The following is a 20,386-nucleotide window of genomic DNA, read 5'->3' on the forward strand; positions in this document are numbered from 1 at the left end:
GTTCTGAGGTCATATTCCATGGGAAATTTTCATATGCCTCTCAGAGATACAACAAATAAATAAAGAACAAATTTGCTTCTCCTTTCATCCATATCAGTTGAAGGAACAAATATATTTCTTAAAATCCCATAGTAATGATAAGCAGAGTAAGAACCCCATAGTAGCCATCAATTTCCAAACTGTACTTATGAATTTGAATTAAATATAAGTCATGTATTTGAAGAAATGTTATTTATGTCTTTGTTCAGTCACAGCAGGCAACTAAGATGATTTTTTAAAGATTGTGTACAATTTATATTCAGTAGAAACAGTTCAAAGAAATGATAAAAAATATCAATCTCCTTTAATAATTTAATAGTTAAATCAGTACCACTGAATGTAAATCCATTTAACCATGCAAAGCATAATTGCAGGTAGTAATTTTATGGACATAATAATTTCTATCATTAAAAATAAATAGAAGGGCTGGGGTGGTGGCTCAGTGGTAGAGTGCTTGTCTAGCATGTGTGGGGCACTAGGTTCAATTCTCAGCACCACATATAAATAAACAAAAATAAACGTCCATTGACAACTAAAAAAATATTAAAATAAATAAATAAATAGTATAACAGAATATAAATTTTATTTTTTCTAACCTAAAATTTGACCTACAATGATAGCTTCCAAGTTACTTTCACAGACATTTCACACTTTGAATTTTCATATTCAAATATAATTTTTTAATGTTGTGGAAACTATTACCAACTTTATTTGATAAGTACATATGTTAATAGACTAATCTCACCACCTCTGTATAAGTATTTTTTTCATTGAGGTTGTGAATTCCCTTTTTGAGACTCATGAGGAAAGCATAAAGCAGGCAGAAACATAAAATAATATGTCCTGAAATAAAATAATCTCACTTCATGAGCAATTAAACACCCTTTAGCCTCAGGGCACTTCTCAGTTCTCACAGTGCAGAATAGTTAGACCTCAAGAAAGTCTCACTATTACTCACTTGAGGAGTAAGAATGAGAAAAACACTTTTAGCCTTCTTGAGTGGCTGAAAATTGAGGAAAGAATTCCCAGAAAACAGAGTCAAAGAGTGGGGAACTCAAAAATATGCAGATAGAATGCATTAAAATATTTGCCTGACCTCCAGACTGTGCATGTGCATACAAGAAGGACTCCAGGAATACCAAAACAAAGGCTAAAATGATTGAACAGAAATTTCAGCTGCTGCTTCTTTCAGGGAAGATAATTTGAGTCTAGCCAGGTAACTAACTGCCTGCTATAACAAAATCAGTATCATTCAGGTGATGAAAGCAGAATGGAGAATGTCTTCAACATATAACTCAAAATGTCAATTAAATTAACAAAAATTGCTAGACATTAAACAGCCAAATATGATCCATACTTAAGAGTAGAAATCACCCTGAAATGACCAAGACAATGAAATTACCAAACGAAGATTTGAGATCAGCTTTTAGAAATATATTTAAAGACTTAAAAAAAACTGTTACCATAATGAATGTCACAAAGGAGAATGTCAGGAGAAAGATGGAAGTTATTTTTTAAAGAACCAAATAGAAAGCCTACAAATATAAATAAAGTCCAATGTCTGAAAGAAAAAATTCAGTGGTTGGGCTTAATAGGAGACTGGGAAAGGACAGAAAGGCTTCAGTGAACTGGGAGATACATCAATAGCAATTATCTAATCAGATAAGCAGGGAGAAAATATTGAAAAATCAAAATAGAGCCTAGTGACCTATGGAATAATATTAAGTGGTCTAATATACATGTAATTAGAGTCTTGGAGACTTGAAAAATAAAATGAAGCAGGAAAAAATCTGAAAAATTATGGCCATGATTTTACAAATTTGGTGAACAATATTACAAATTCAAGAGGCTCAGAAAACCTAAAGCAAGATAATATAAAGGAAAACATGCATAGATACATCATAGTCAATCTTCTAAAAGTTAAACATAAATAAAGTTAAATCAGATGTCGGGGAAAGCCAACACATTACATACATGAGAACAGTTAATATGAGTGATGACTAATTTCTCATCACAGGAGGCCAGATGTCATACTAAGTTGCTAAAAGAAAAAGTGTCTTTTAACTTAGAATTCTATATGCACTGGAAATGCCTTCAAAAATGCAGCCATAATAGCCATTCTCAAAAAATATACCTACATTAGAAAACAATGCTGAAAAATATTTCATCAACTTGAAAGGAAATTATACCATAAAAACCCACATATGAAGAAAGAGATGGAAACGCCAGAGGAAGTCAATGCCTGGGCAAATGCATATAAAATCTTCTCAATGTCATACGTTTTATCTTTTAAAATTTTCTTTAATAAACCCACAGTGATTTAAATCAAAAGTATGAAAAAGCCATTTTGAGTTTCATTACAATGTTATGGTAAAATATGACAACAAAGACAAAACTAGCACTAGGTATAAATGGAGTTATAAAGGCTTCACTTTCCATGAATGTAAAATATTTAAATTTTGACTAATAATGTAAGATGTACTTTATAATCTCTACTATTAAAATAGCACAAATAGGTATGGATAAATGTCAATATAGAATGCAAAATGAAATTTTACAAAATGGATAACCTACCCTAAAAAGTAGGAGATTGGTAGGTAGGGACATAACTATTAGAAAATGATATGCCATGAACACATTGGTCTTATGAAACCTGATATTATAAGATAATATATACTTCAAGACAAAGCCCATTGCTAGAGATAAAGAAGAATATTTCATAATGATAAAAGGAACAAATCATCAAGAAAACATAGTAATCTTATATGGACATGCATCTAGTAAAAGGGTTTCAAAATACATGAAGCAAAAACTGACAGAACTGAAAGTCAAAAGTAGACAAACCCAGAAACGTAAGATTTTAATATTCATTGTTTTTTTGTTATGTTTTGTTTTTTATTTATTTATTTTTAATTATTTTATTAGTTGCTCAAAACATTACAATGATCTTCACATATCATACATTTGATTCAAAAAGTCTTATTATGGAATTCTTATGGAATCTTATTTTTCCACGTGTACAGATTGTACACATTGGTTATACAGCCATGTTTGCCGCAGTCTGGCTGGGCACAATTCAGGAGCCACTTGTCAAAAGAAACTAACTTTATTTTTAGAACTACAAACGCCAAACAAAACAGCTCCTCAGGAAAAAAACCTCAGAGCCCAACTGCCACCACCGGCTTCCCACAAGCCTCTCACCCACACAAGCCTCACCACCTCCCACAATCCTCCTGCACTTGAGGCCGATTGGCTGGGTCGTGTGGGCGAAGCCAAAGAAGTCTCCCAATGAGCAGCTCCGTGGTCTGAAAGGGCAGGGAAACAGCCCAATGAACATCACCGCAGAGGAGCCAATCAGCTAGATGTTGCTGGGGCCGCTGTGAGCCAATCATCAGCTGGCAGTCTGAAGGGCAGGGAAACAGCCCAATGAACATCACCGCAGAGGAGCCAATCAGCTATATGTTGCTGGGGCCGCTGTGAGCCAATCATCAGCTTTGCAGTCTGAAGGGCGGGGAAACAGCCCAATGAACATCACCGCAGAGGAGCCAATCAGCTATATGTTGCTGGGGCCGCTGTGAGCCAATCATCAGCTTTGCAGTCTGAAGGGTGGGGAAACAGCCCAATGAACATCACCGCAGAGGAGCCAATCAGCTAGATGTTGATGGGGCTGCTGTGAGCCAATCACCAGCCAGCAGCTGGAAGTTTGCTGGCAGCTGGAAGTTTGCTGGGGCCCCTTTGGCTGTGGCTCTCAACACATGTTTATACATAAGGCCATACTAGTGTCTATTGTGTTGTGCTGCCCTTCCTATCTCCCCTCCCGTCCCCTCCCCTCTTTCTACCCAGTCTACTCTCTCTCTCTTTTTTCTTACCCCTCACACCATTTTATATGTAATTTTGCATAACAATGAGGGTCTCCTACCAACTTCCATGCAATTCCCCTTCTCTCTCCCATTCCCATGCACCTCTTATCCCTATTTAATGGTAATCTTCTTTTCATGCTCTTCCTCACTGCTCTGTTTTGAGTTGCCCACCTTATATCAAAGAAGACATTCTGCATTTGTTTTTTAGGAATTGGCTAGCTTCACTTAGCATAATCTGCTCTAATGCCATCCATTTCCCTGTAAATGCCATGATTTTGTTATTTTTTAGTGCTGAGTAATATTCCATTGTGTATAAATGCCACATTTTAATCCAATCATCTATTGAAGGGCATCTGGATTTGTTCCAAAGTCTAGCTATTATGAATTGTGCTGCTATGAACATTGATGTAGCTGTGTCCCTGTTGTATGTTCTTTTTAGGTCTTTTGAGTATAGTCCGAGAAGGGGAGTAGCTGGGTCAAATGGTGGTTCCATTCCCAGCTTTCCCAGGAATCTCCATACTGCTTTCCAAATTGGCTGAACCAATTTGCAGTCCCACCAGCAATGTACAAGTGTACCCTTTTCCTGACATCCTCGCCAGCACTAGTTATTGTTTGACTTCATAATAGCTGCCATTCTTACTGGAGTGAGATGGTATCTTAGAGTGGTTTTAATTTGCATTTCTCTGATTGCTAAAGATGATGAGCATTTTTTCCTGTATTTGTTGATTGATTGTATGTCCTCCTCTGAGAAGTGTCTGTTCAGATCCTTGGCCCATTTGTTGATTGGGTTATTTGTTTTCCTATTGTTTAATTTTTTGAGTTCTTTGTATACTCTGGAGATTAGAGCTCTATCTGAAGTGTGAGGGGTAAATATTTGTTCCCAGTATGTAGACTCCCTATTTACCTCTCTTATTGTTTCTCTTGCTGAGAAAAAAAAAACTTTTTAGTTTGAATATGTCCCATTTATTGATTCTTGATTTTAACTCTTGTGCTATAGATGTCCTATTAAGGAATTTGGAGCCCAAGCCCAAGTGGTGGAGATTAGGGCCAACTTTTTCTTCTATTAGAAGCAAAGTTTCTGGTTTGATTCCTAGCTCCTTGATCCATTTTGAGTTAACTTTTGTGGAAGGTGAGAGAAAGGGATTCAATTTCATTTTGTTGAATATGGATTTCCAGTTCTCCCAGCACCATTTGTTAAAGATGCTATCCTTTCTCCATTGCATGCTTTTGGCACCTTTGTCTAATATAAGGTAGTTGTAATTTTAATATTAATTGTTTAATAACTGAAGGAACAATTATACTAAAATAATTGAAAAATACATGTAATGATTGTAGAACAAAATCAAGTTGGCTTAATTGGAATATACAGAATACCACAACCACAAACTCTAGATTGCATTTTCATTCAAGAGCATATGGAACAGAAGATTGACTGAGATCAGAATTTCAAAGGACTGAAATCTCAGCAAGCATGTGCTCCAACTACAATGGAAAGAAATTATATATTAATGAAATAATGTATCTAGAAAAATCTCACGTATCTGGAAATTATTGAATACTAAATACTTATGGGTCAAAGAATTCAACATAATTTTTCTTCAGGAAAATTCAAACAAAAACTAAATTGTGGTACTATTACACAAACACTAGAAAGTCTAAAAAAAACAACACAAACCTGATAATCAAATATTGAAGATAATGTGGATCAACTAGAATTTTCATATATTTCTAGTGTGAGTATAAAATGTTACAACTACTTTGAAAATGAATTTAGCAGTTTCTTACAAAATTAAGCATGTACCCATTATATGACTCAGAATAACCACCAGTATTTATCCAAAAGAAGATTAAATATATGTTGACCAAAATAATTGTAATAGGAATGTTGATAGCACTTAACCCATAATAGCAAAAACCCAGGATCCAAATGTTCATCCAGAAGATAGTTACATTTGTACAATGAAGCTATACTCTTATACACTTAGAAAAATAATGAACTAACGATGTACACAATAATATTATGAATCTGAAGAACAATATGTTGTGTGAAGAAGCCAAACACAATAAATATATTTTGAATGATTTCATTTTATGCAGTTTAAGAAACAAGTAAATTAATGTATTGTAGTAGGATGTAAAAAGAGTTTTCCAGTGAGGGAGTGTGGTTAACTGTAAATATGCATGAGAAAATTTTATGGGATTATGAAAAAGATCTATTTATTGATTCACATAATCATTACTAAGCTACATATATTCATCAAAATTTATCAAACTGAGCCAGACATGGGAGTATACTTCTGAAATCCCAGGGAATTGGGAAGACTGAGGCAAGAGGATGGCAAGTTAGAGGCCAGCATGAGCAGTTTAGATGGAACATGTCTCAAAGTAAAAAGTAAAAAAAAAAAAAAAAAAAGTGAGGGAGCCTGGGGATTTAGCTCAGTGGTAAAATCAGCCTTGGGTTCAATCCCTAGTTCAAAGAAGAAAAAAGAGAATCTATTAAACTGTACACTTCATAATTGAGCATTTCACTCTATGTACATTTTGTCTCAAAAATGAATTGCCAACAAATATTGAACTCTAATTTGAAGGTTGGCTTTTTATAGTGGTTTGGGTTAGTTAGTAATTCTGAAACTAATTTTATATTCTAGGTATGAACAAAGAAGTAAAGATACTAAAGATGTTGGTGGAAGTTTTCTCACAAGTATAAGTTACAAAGACCGAAAGAGAAAACTGGAATAAACCCTCTAGTGTGGAATTTGCAGTTTTCAGGTAAATACAGTGTGTGTGTGTGTGTGTGTGTGTGTGTGTGTGTGTGTGTGGTTTGTGTGTACACATGCATCCCTGTGGGTATTTAAAAGTTTAGTCCACTGAATGACAATAATTCCCCAACAGCATGACCTACTGAGCACCTGTATCTTGGTTTCTCTGTTAAAAGGAAATATGTTTCCTTAGAAAAGTATCTGACCTGAGTGTTGAAACTATGCCAGAAAATATTGAATAAAAAAATCATGAAAATACATCAAAGCATGCTATAGCTAGCTAAAAGGGACTAAATAGGCCAAATCCTGGAAAAATTGAATACCAAAATAAATAGTAAGAATAAAGGGATTCTAACCCATTGTATAAAATAAGAATCAGTGATTCTGTGTTTGTACATTAATATAAATAAGTGAGTAAAAATATATATGAAAGAGAAGGAAAACTCTTCTTCACAATAAAATGCCAACCTACAGATGTAAAAGGCATGATGAAATTAGAGTATCATCAATTGCCACAGTCTGGCTGGGCACAGAATCACGAGCCACTCAAGCATGAACAAAACTTTATTTTTAAAAATGCCACCAATACCCCATACACGTCCAGGAAGCAAGCCGGTCCACACACGCGGTCCTGTTCTACCGGGGACAAGACCCTCCCCCAGAATTCCCTCCTACTGTACTTCCCCAACCAATGGGAACTCTCCAGGAGTCCCATAGCAGGCCAAGGTGAACAGCAGGAGTCCAATATCCATATGAATGTAAATCTTAACATAATCATATCATCTCAATGGCTAGCTGGCGTCACCTTACAACCAAAAGTGCCATGCATCATATTACTTGGATGTGGCTCTTAGCAATCAATGGTAGATAAATGTAATATTTAAAACTTTGATGATAAAGGATATTTCTGTAGCACCAAGACATCATTGCACAACATATAAATTACAATGAAAATATAGTTACTTTAAATGCATGAATTGTGGCACAGAACATTGTTACCAATTTCAGAAATGTATGCATACATACATGCGTATCTATATACAGAGAGGGGGAAATTATAAATTTAAAGGAGCAAATAAGTATGTAAATGCTTGGTGACCTTAGTAAAGGATTTATGGGAATTCTGTGTATTATTCTTGTATCTTTTAATTTTAGTGTAAATTCAATATAAAAGTAAAAATGGAATGCTAAAGTGAGGTTTCAAAATACCTAGGCAATTTAACTAATCAATATTATACAATTTAACATGGGTAGCTAGTATATTTTTATTTTTATGCAGTATTAGGTGTTAGTGAAGAAGACTATCCAAGAGTTTTCAAAAAGTTTAATTGTTGCTGAACTTTAGATTAAGAAACACCTCGACTTCTCTATTAATCCAAATCAACTTGTATCACTAAGAACAGTAGGACTATTACCTTTTAAAAATTGATTTTTACATAACTCAGAGCCACTTTTGTCCTTTAAATTTTTATAAACTTAGGATAGGCTTTCAAGAAATAATAATCAGTCATGACTTGTTTCAAATTCATTTTTCTTCACTCCTTTCTGAAACATCTCCAAAATCCTCTGAGATCCAATACCTGTAGGTTTGCATTTGAAAACTACAGTAGCCCAAGCCTCAGCCTCTACAACTTTTATTTCTTCACATCTCTCATTTATTCTGCTTTCCCTAGTGTATTTTTCAGAGACTGGTTCTTCATGTCCTTAAAATGCAACTAGATTTTTTTTAAACCTAGCTCAGTCCTCCAGAGCTTTCCTCAACAAAGACTCATAGAGCCACCTGGGGATCAGTAGAGAAGACATTCTTTTAAAACAGAACAGATTCAAGACTTTTCACTGGGGTTGCATCTAAAGAGAGCATGAAATTTCTTATTGGAGACATCATTGTGAAGAAAATGGCGTTAGTGTTCTGTGAAAAAGTGTGAGAGTAGATTTAGCTTCCAAGTCAAGGAAATAAAAAACTATTTTAAAAGATAACACATGTAAATTAGATTTGAACAAAATAAATAGATCTGAACATAAAGAAAAGATGGACAAAGTATTAATACTAAAAAAATAAAAGTACTAATATTGAAATAACAATTGAAAGCTTAACATTTATTAAAATCATTTACTAGGCCTATCTGAAAGAACATACATATGTTGTTTATGTATTTACTGTAAGAAGTATAATACAGGGCTGGGGTTGTGGCTAAGCCATAGAGCGCTCACCTAGCATGTGCAAGGTACTAGGTTTGATCCTCAGCACCATATAAAAATAAATAAATAAAATAAAGGTATTGTGTCCGACTTCAATTAAGAAAAAAAATAAAAGAAGTATAATATATAATGTTTCCTGTAAGAGATCCAATCAATTAATTTATGTCTGTGTAATATACATAATAATATTAATTACTGATACTTCAAATATTCTAATATTTGTTCTTGACACATAAAAAAATAAATTAGTGCTTTTATCCATAATGAATACCAAATTAAAACCATCTCAGAATTATAGAACTTTATATAATCTAATTAAAAGATCAGCCTATGAAGTCAGCTAGATTTCAATTAATCCCTAAATTAGTCCTCAAATTGGAAAGTGACAAATTGTATTACAGTAATTTTTTTAAAAAAAATTATTTGTTCTTTTATATATACGTGACAGTAGAGTGAATTTTAACATATCACACATACATGGTGTATAACTTATTCTAATTAGGATCCCATTCTTATGGTTGTACATGAACATAGGAAAGTTATGTCAGATTCATTGTAATGTCTTTCCTATTTCCATTGGCCTCTTCCTTCCCTTCATTTCCTTTTGTCTAATCTGGTGAACTCCTATTCTCCCCTTGCCTATTGTGTGATAGCATCTGCATATCTATGAGAGAGAACATTTATCCTTTGCTTTTTGGGGACTAGCTTATTTCACATAGCATGATAGTCTCCACTTCCATCCATTTATTAGCAAATGCCATAATTTCATTATTCTTTATGGCTGAATACTATTCTATTGTGTATATATACCACATTTTTCTTATCCATTCATCTGTTGTAAGGCACCTAGATTGGTTCTATAGCTTAGCCATTGTGAATTGGGCTGTTATAAACATTAATGTGGTCACGTCATTATATTTTGCTGATTTTAAGTCCTTTAGGTATAGACTGAGGAGTAGGATAACTAGCTCAAATAGTGGTTGCATTCCAAGTTTTCTGAAGAATCTCCATACTGCTTTCCAGAGTGATTTCACCAATTTGCAATCCCAATAGCAATGTATAAGAGTACCTTATTTCCCACATCCTTGCCAACATTTATTGTTACTTGTATTCTTTTTTTATTGTAGTTGTAGATGGACAGCATGCCTTTATTTTATCTGTTTATTTTTATGTAGTGCTAAGGGTTGAACCCAGAGCCTCATGCATGCTAGGTAAGCAGACTGCCACTGAGCTACAGCCCCAGCCTGTTACTTGTATTCTTGATAATTGCCATTCTGACTGGATTGAGATGAAATTACAGTGTAGTTTCAATTTGCATTCCTCTAATTGCTAGAGATGTTGAACATTTTTTTCATACATTTGTAGACCATTTGTGTTTCTTCTTATGCAAAGGGCATGTTCAGATCTTTTGCCCATTTATGGATTTGGTTATTTGTTTGTTTGTTTTGGTGTGAAATTTGTTGAGTTATTTATATATCCTTGAGATTAATGCACTATCTGAAGTTCAGGTGGCAAAGATTTTCTCCCATTCTGTAGGCTCTCTCTTCGCATTTTTTATTGTTTCCTTTGCTGTGAGGAAGCTTTTTAGTTTGATACCACCCCATTTATTGATTCTTTATTGTGCTTCTTGTGCATTAGGAGTTTTGTTGAGGAAGTTGATTCCTAAGGTGACACAATGGAGAGTTGGGCCTACATTTTCTTCCAGTAGATGCAGGGTCTTTGATCTAATGCCTAGTTCTTGATCCACTTTGGGTTGAGTTTTGTTGTATTGCAGTAATTAATATTTATTTTAACATAAACTTTATTTTTCATAAAATTTTAACAGGTATAAATTTTTATTTCAAAGCTTAATTCAGAAAATGATACTTATTTTAAGAGATCATCTGAAATACATAAAATATCTCTCTCCATCCTAATATAACAACAACCATCTATTTGCTAAATAAATATTTTCCTGAATGACATAAATTATTCAATCACTATAAGAGATATTCTCTTTGTGATAAAAAAATCAAGCTTCCAATATGTTAGGGCAATGAATCACCATAATGATAAACAAATTACTGTCCTTGGTAAATTCAATAAACACCATTTAAAAGGAGGACTAAAGCCAAATAGAAATTACTAATAAAGATAAATCATGCTGTTAGCAATGTCCTTTAAAACTAAATATGTGCACTTTAATAGACATTTTCAGCCTTTTGCATTTTTAAGAAAGATATATAAGGCAACACTCAATAATCGAAAGAAAGAACATTAAGGAGTTTTATAAAGTATTATTTGACTCACCTAGCTTTACTGCAAATATTTGTCCTGGAGTATGTTATTATGCTTTAAAATGATCAGTACAGTAAAACACATTGATCCATCAACACGTTTGTTCAGCAACTATAATGTGTTGGTACTGTCAAACTTAATGTTGTTCTAGATCTCAAGCCTGAAATGTGCTCTTTTGTTCCAAACAAGATATTCTTTGTAATGGTTTAGGACATACAAGCTCCTAGGTAGTTAATAAAGAGACTTTACTCTTCTTAAAATTTATCATTGAGGTGTTATATATAAAAGAACATATTTCAAAAGTTTACATCTTGGTAAATCTTCACCAAATATATAATGGTAGAATCAACAGCCAGATTAAGAAGTAGAGCTTTACAAGCTTCCCCAAAACCTCCCATTTCCTTTTCCTAGTCATTCTGTCTTCATTGATAAATATTATCCTGCTTCTAATTGCATAAAGTTCCATCTGATGTCATGCTTTATGTAATGGAACCACATACTATATATATTCTTTTGTGACGTATTTTTTTCTAATATTATGTTTATGTGATTCATACACATTGCTGTGTGTAGTTGTAGTTCAATTTCATTGCTATTAGTATTCCATTGTGGGAATATATCTCCAATGTGTTAATCTATTTCTCTTTTCTGGAATTGGAATGGTTTAAGTATGGGCCAAGTAGTGATTCTAGGAACATTATAATGCATGCATTTTGGTAAACATATGTATATATAACTAGAAATGGAATTGCTGGGTCACATATACTTATTAATTCGCAAGTAGATTTTCAAAATTGAAAAATCAAACAGTGGTACCATAAGACTGGGAAGCTATTGATATCTTCACCAGCAATTAACCAATAGCTCAAGAAAGGTACTTATTGACATTTTAGGTGCTTTCAGTGATCTTATAATTTGACACTCAGTTGTGATCTTTGATGGTTTTGGCAAATTTTACAGTTTTTCAAATCTTCATTACCCAAGCATTGGAATAAAACCACTTCTGATCCACATTCTAACAGGCACACATTACCAGAAAAAATAAGCTCAATTTCGTCTTGAATTCTCTGTTTGCATACCATTTCTAAAGCTATTTTTAAATATTTAATTCCAAGTCTTTGTAATTTTTCCTTTAAAGAAATATTTCATTTTAACAATGATAGTCTTTTAAAAACACTTTTTCTTCTGAGAGATATTGCAATATTTTAAATACTCTTGCTCCTTTAAATGTGTAAAGACCACATCATTTTCACTCTGGTTTCTTGCTTATAGAAAAAGAAATTATTTCCCACTATTTAAATCTGGAGTAAATAAGAACTGTATTGGAACTTCACTTAGCTGCTCTTTATTGACTCTATTTGAAGATAATATTTTTCTTTTAATTTTAGGTTGAACTGATATATTTTGAACCATCCTGCTTCAAGATAAATTATTTTATTATACAAATAATCAATTCCTCTAAAGTAGTCTTCAAAATATCTTAGTGGCAATAGTAAGATCCCCTGTCTCCTTAAGCTATCTGTATATGCAAATCTTATTTTTAAATAAAATTAACATCTCAGGCTTTTGAAAACAATTCTTACTGAAACTTAATAATATTTTTGAAAGCATACTTTCTCTTTATACCTAACTCAAGTGTTTAATGTGTTTAATCTGGCTTAGCCTTCAACCCAAAAAGAAAGGAAAGCTATAAGATAAATAATTTAACATTGTGGTACTTATTTAATAAAAGGGTAAAAAGGCATAATGAGGGTAAGTAACTTTCATAAGATCATAAGCTATCAAATGATCTCAGGTAGTGTAACAATGAAGTCCACCTACTTAACTCCCATGCCATGTCTCCCAGTCTCATGGCTATGTCTATATATTCAATAGACTTGTAATTTATCCAATGATCCCACATAGAACTCTCAAGAACATTTTGAACATTTTGAGACTATGTACTTGCAGATGGGTTCAAAATGAAAATCAAACAATTTAGGTATCCATAATCCAAGAAAAAAAGATCTGCAATTATGTAATGTATAGTGTTTGAAGGACAGAAAAAAGTGTCCAAGATTCAGGGATTCAGGGAGAGCAGGTATAAGAAAGAGAGGAATTGTATCAAGGGGACCAATTAAGATAAGGTTCAAATCATAAGTAATTACAACTCAGAAAGGATGTTTGCTAACCAAATACAAAACACCTATATTTCCTACCCAGTCCCTAAGAATTAATGCTGAGTAAATCTTTTGTAACATTGGTGGGAAATAATCACACACTGGTGGTATGTGTGGGCAGGAAGCCAATCCTACTTAGGAAAACATTTTCCTAATGCCAGGCTAGCATAGTAGCCCTGCAAAAATAAGTATAAACAAATCAAACACTAAATATCTTGAAATGGAAAAAAAGGTGCAATTTCAGAGGTCAGCTCCATTCCTGGTAAAATTCCCTTACTAAGCAGTTTTACATTTGGCAATATAAAATATTATTGGGAATCAAAATATTACAGTGATTTCATAAAGTTTTTGGATACCTATATTTAAATAACCTAATTATTCTCCCCTACTGCCTTTTCCTACTCTCCTCTTTTTCAGTCATAAATCAGTAGGGAAGGATAAGAAAAATATTACAAAGATCAGAGACTGAACTTCTGGAGATGTCTATATTACTGTTAACCAAAATGCAGAATGGAAGAAGTCTAGGGTATGGAGATTAGATGTATCCACTGAAAAAACAAGAGTCTGTTCAGACAAGCTGAGAACTATGTCCAAGTTGTATAATGTTCTAAAGAAAATTGAATCATAATTCAGTGCTTCACAATTTCTTGTTTGGATAAAAAGGTTTAACAACAACTTCTTCCCAAGATGGTAAGAGATTTAAATAAGACAAATGACAGTACCTGGTGTACTTTAGGCAAAGATGTTGACTAACTCAATCTCCTTTCTTTGAATAATTATACAGATTTGTCTCTCTTAAAGCATAATTTACTTTTTATTCTGCATTATAGTTGCTTCTTTATGCATTTAATCTCCTGTGCTGGAGTTCAAGTCCATTTTGAACAGAACATATGATATATGCCTTATTTACAAGTATCTTAGTTGATATTTAGTAAATATATATTTTAATGGCTAAGTTTAATAATATAATAAGTTTATTGAAATATAATGGAGCACACAATAATCAGGTAGGTGTCAGTAATGGAGATATTCAAGGTAGAAAATATATGGCAGTTCAAACCAGTGGAGAAAGAGCCAGAAAGCCACCATAACTGGTAGAAGGACCCAACAAGTGGATTGTGTTTATAGGAACAAAGCAAGACTCTAAGTTAAGGCTCTAGGCTGGGTTTAGGACTCCAAGTATAGGTGAAGGAGTAAAATCAAATTATTGAGAGAGAATGGGAGGAAATATGTGAACATATACATAGTTTTTTATACTAATAAATTTTCTTTAGAGATAATGACTTTGGCTCTGGAGTCAGCAAATTCTAGGTTTGAATCTTTAGTTTGTAGAGGTTTAACTGTAAGCAAATTATCTATTCCTTACCTATTATATGTGGAGAATAATAATGCCCACTTATGGCTATAATGGAGAATTAAAGAAAGTAATTCATGCTAAAACACTTAGTACAGTGGCAGGAATATAATAAGTTCCCAACAAATATTAGTATTTATAATAATAATACCATAATTATTTTCATTTTATAAATGAAATTATAGAATTTTTAGGATTTCAAATATTTTCCAAAGTGACATTAGCTAATAAATGCTGGAACCAGGTATCAAGCCCAAGCTGAACAGCCAGCAAAGCCTACACTGTTTCTAACATACTGTGTTAGACTTAGGAAAAGCAAAAGATTTGGACAAACAAAACAGAATAGTAATTCTTAGGACAGACCAGGCACATTACTAAACCTAGGAATGTTGTGTGTCCTCTTGAACTTCCTTGGCTTGACATAAGGATCAGTTTCATAGTTAGAGCCCCAACCATGAGGACTGAAAATTGATGTATTCATAGAGAGTCATTCTAGTCATTTCAGCTCTCCTTAAATTTTAGCAATGGTTCCTGGAAATATATTATTCCATTGGTCAGGAAAATATTAATTATTATAATTATTTATTGTTAGGAAGTGTAACAGTATATCAATAAGAGCGTGGCCCTTGTGTTAATATAAACAAGGTTTTAAATTCTGGTTTTTCCACTTACTAACTGAAACTTTGGGGTTCAAATTGTTCATCTGTAAAAAGGCAACATTGAAAATAGATACCTAATAAGATAGCTTTGAAAGCTAAACATAATAATGTATACAAGACACTTTCAGTAAATGTTAGCTATTGGGGGAACATTATTAATGTACACCCGTAACTAGTTCTCTTCTCCTTTGACCCATAGGAGACTGATTTCCTATGAGTTGGGCATGGCCATGTAAGTAGCTCTAACCAAGGTAATGTAGATGTAAGAATTTAGATTTATTATAAGCATTTAGATTTATCATCCTAGTGTTTCTTAGTATTGACTTGGTATCTATAACTGTCCTGAGTATGTTTTGTGTTATGTATTTTGCTCTATTTATCAATTACAACATATTAAATGTAAATTAAACTAAGTGTAGCTTTGGTAAACAATGAGTATTTTTAAAAGTATTTCATCACCTTTATTCACTAAATTATGGGACATTAAAATTCCATACTCTGGACAATTCAAGAGGTGAGAATTAAATAAGGTATGATTGTCTTCTAAAAGTATATAAAATGTACAATATGGCAAATTCATAAATGGAGGAAATTTATTTGAAAATGTTGACTATACATAAGCCCAGAAATCTACTCTCAAGACACAGAATAAAATTAAATTATTTTTAAAGAAGCTATTGAAAGAAGCTATTGAAAACTTACAATGAGTGATGGATTATACAATGAAGAGTACAGAAAAGGCCCAAATGAACAAGCTTTACACTATTCTTTGTAAAACAGTGGTGAAAAGAAACAATGCAAATGTGACTAAATTAGATTTTTAATTCCATTAAATATTATCAAATGTCAGCATTATACTAGATACTGATATAGAGTATTTGCATTGGTTACAGAATATCATCAGCTTCAAGAAATAACTCTGAAAATCTCAGTTGCTTACCCCAAATGTGTTTGTCTCTCATTCAGAGTTCAATATTCAATATAAATGAACAGTATAAATGGTCAGGAGGTTCTCCTCCAAGTGATAACTCACAATCATGTCTCCAACCACGTAGTGGCTGTGAATTAGGCTAGCTAATGAACAAGGAAAATAGCATATGGCAAATGAAAAGGAAAACTTATGCATTCAGGCCTGGAAATACACTCAAACGTATTGCCCAGAACTACTCAAATGGCTTCACCCAAATATAAGGATGTAGAAATGAAAATATGTAGTAATAAACAATTAATATGTGTGTACAAGAAATTTTATGCTATTAAATATTGGACTTAAACTGTGAAACATAAGATTGAAAGTTTTCCAGAAATACAGAACATTGTGATAATATAGAAAGAAGTGTGGGAAAATGTTAAGTGGAGTGAAGAATGAATATATAATGCCAATATCTAAGACTTCAAAAAAGGCAAATAAAAATAGGAATGACAGGCAAGAAGCAATGAGAAACAAAACCAAAATCAGGAACTCATTGTTAAATATATGTATTTAGTATGAAATATTATGCCTATATGAACCTGGAACTAAAACCCCAAATAATAGAATTCGAATTTTAAGTGAGAAGAAGACTGGACAATAATGAAAGCATTCTGAGGTTTTTGTCTCATTTGCTGAAGTTATAATTACAGATTTATTAAGAAATTATATGGGACTGCGGATATAGCTCAGTTTGTGGAGTCTGGAATATACAAGGCCTGGCATGTACAAGGCCCTGGGTTCAATCCCTAGCACCAAAAAAAAATTATATGAAGTTAAATATTTGTTTTGGATATCTAACAATAACTTGCAGAATAATAAAAATAGAATATCAGAAAATTACAATAGAATAGACATTTGGAAATTTGAAAACAGGTGAAGAATATAAAACTTCAGTAATCCAACAAAAAACCAAAAAAGTAGAAAGAAGAAAAATAGCATACCACACAGAAAAAAATAACAGTAGTTGACATGATTAAATTCAATTCCTTGTATATGTCAAAGTTTCAAAATCTCCCCTTGAAAGACCATAATACTGGATTTAAAACAAATGGTGCTTGGGTGTGGTGGCACATGCTTGTAATTCCAGTGGCTTGGGAGCCTGCAGCAGGAGGATTGCAAGTTCAAATTCAGCCTCAGGAACTTAGCAAGGCCCAAAGCAAGTTAATGACACATTCTCAAAATAAATAAAACAAGGTGGGGATGTGGCTGAGTTTTTAAGCACCCCTAGCTTCAATCCCTGGTACTAAAGCAAAAACAATAACAAATAAATGGTGGCCTTTTAAAAAAATAGTATATATATAAGTGAGATCTTGCAATCATTTTCTTTTAGTGCCCTCCAGTTCCATTCATGCTGTGACAAATGGCAGAATCTCCATTTTTAAAAAATGCTGAAGAATATCTTATATATAATATAATATATATGTAATATATGTAATATTCCTATATATAACAATATAAAATCATATATATATACACACACATATATATGTAGATTTATGTGTGTCTGTATATATATATATATATATTAATTATAATTATATATATATAAAATTAATCCATTAACCATCCATGGTTAATGGATTAATTAATTAGTTGTTTCCACAGATTTACTATTGATTTAGATGTGGTATTCTGCAAAAGCTCAAGTTCGTGTGTGAGACAGTACAAGGAGGTTTGGAGGAGAAATTATATGGACATAGAGTTAACCTAATCAGTGAATTAATCCCTGATGGGATTAACCAAGCTGTAACTAGAAGCAGGTGGGGTGTGGGCAGGGGGAAGTGGCTCATTGGAGGTGTGGCTACAGTGTATATATTTTGTATCTGGAGAGTGGAGTCCTCTGTGCTTTCTGATCACCATTTGAATTGCTTCCCTTTGCCTCACTCTTCTGCCATGATATCGTGCCACACCTAGAACTCCAAGGAATGGAAACTGCTGTCTGTGGATTGAGACCTTTGAAACTAGGAGCCCCCCCAAAAAAACCTGACAAAAACAGTGAGATGCTATCTATACTAATTTGCTTCACTATAGTAAACATTGTACTATTTATATTTGTCCTGTAACATGGTTTTTAAGGACCCAACTCTGGGCCTTGTGCATGCTAGGCAAGCACTCTTCCACTGAGCTAAATACATAACCTTCATAGCATGTTGTATACTTTAAACATACATAACAAAGTTAGTTTAAAAATAAAAAATAGGGTGGAAACAACTTTGGAAATCTTAAAATAATGGAATATAAAAAATATATAGCAAACTAAAAAGTTTATTCTCAGCAAAATAAACAATCTGTGAGGTGAACAAAGAGCCTACATCCTGGGAGCAAATTTTTACCCCTCACACATCAGATAGAGCACAAATCTCTAGGGTATATAAAGAACTCAAAAAACTAAGCACCAAAGAAATAACCCAATCAATAAATGGGCCAAGGACCTGAACAGATACTTCTCCAAAGAGGATATACAACCAAACAACAAATATATGAAAAGATGTTCATCATCTCTAGCAATTAGAGAAATGCAAATCAAAACTACTATAATATATCATCTCACTCCAGTCAGAATGGAATCTATTATGAAGACAAACAACAATAAGTGTTGGTGAGGACGTGGGGAAAAAGGTACACTCATACATTGTTGGTGGGACTGCAAATTGGTGCAGCCAATATGGAAAGCATTATGGAGATTCCTTGGGAAACTGGAAATGGTTCATCATTTGACCCAGCTATCCCTTTCCTTGACCTATACCCAGACTTAAAAATAGCAGCTGCTGCAGTCTGGTTGGACACAATTCAGGAGCCACTTGTTATATAGTTCCTTCACATCCTTCAGGATCCTTCCAATCTAATACCATTGCACTTCTATGGGGATTAGTCGCCACTCCTAGGCCTTGAAGCGTTTGAGTGGCTTGTTGTAATGGCCAATGTTTTGGCCTTTCTTGACGAGAGATGATGCTAAGGTCTGCACCTGTATCCATTAGCCCATTAAATTCATGTCCTTGAATATTTATTTTTAGCATGGGGCGAGAATCTAAATTTAAAGAAAGGATAGCTCAATCTACACCTGTGGAGCCTAATCCCTTGGAACCTCTTTCTACAGTACGACTGGAAAATTTATCATGCAGGCTGGGTATTATTAGTAATTGTGCTATTCTATCTCCTGGTGAAATTACTGATATACCCTTTGGAGAACTGGGTATAATTTTTATTTCTCCTTCATAATCGGGATCAATTACCCCAGGACTTATCATAAGTTCTTTTAGAGTAGAAGAACTGCGTCCCAATAATAAGCCTACTGTTCCTTTGGGAAGAGGTCCTTTTACCCCTGTGGGAATGATTTGAACTCCCATCTCTGGAGTTAGTACTGTTCTGGCGGAGGTGCAGATGTCCATCCCTGCGCTCCCTCTGGTTTGTCTGATGAGGGATCTAATGGACAATGTGTCCTGGGCACTACCCTGATGGGATTGCTGGGTTCCTCCAGAGCTCTGTATATTTGTGGTTTTGGGCCCCGGAGCATTGGGCCCTCCTGTCCATATTTTGACAATGGAGCCCGATGCCTTTCTCCACAATATTGTGGATAAACACATGGTCCTTGTTCATTTTTTGATAATGGAGTACCCTCTATGGTGGTTTGAGAACGGCATTCATTAGCCCAATGTCTCCCTCTATGGCATCGTGGGCAAATACCCAGTATTCTACTCCTTTGATACCTAGTTTTGTTAAATCCTCCTCATTTGGGGCAATTCCTTTTAAAATGTCCTGTTTGTTCACAATTGTAGCATGTTCTTGGCCTGGCATCTAAAGCCTGTTTTACTGCAGCTGCCACGATTTGCCCTTGTTCATTAATGTCTCTGGCATCTAAAGCCTGTTTTGCTGCAGCTGCCATCTCTTGCTCTTGTTCATTAATGTCTCTACATAATTTAATATATGTGTTTATATCTTCCTGTTTCCATGGTCTAATGACTTCTCTGCACCAAGGGTTCGCTTGCTCATAAGCCAGTTGTTTTATTAATGGCATTGCTTGTTCTGTATTCCCCAAAACTCTGGTAGCTGTTTGAATAAGCCTATCTACAAATTCAGCAATTCAGCGTAAGGTTCATTAGCTCCTTG

Source organism: Urocitellus parryii, chromosome X, assembly GCF_045843805.1.
Source record: "Urocitellus parryii isolate mUroPar1 chromosome X, mUroPar1.hap1, whole genome shotgun sequence".
Taxonomy (NCBI): domain Eukaryota; kingdom Metazoa; phylum Chordata; class Mammalia; order Rodentia; family Sciuridae; genus Urocitellus; species Urocitellus parryii.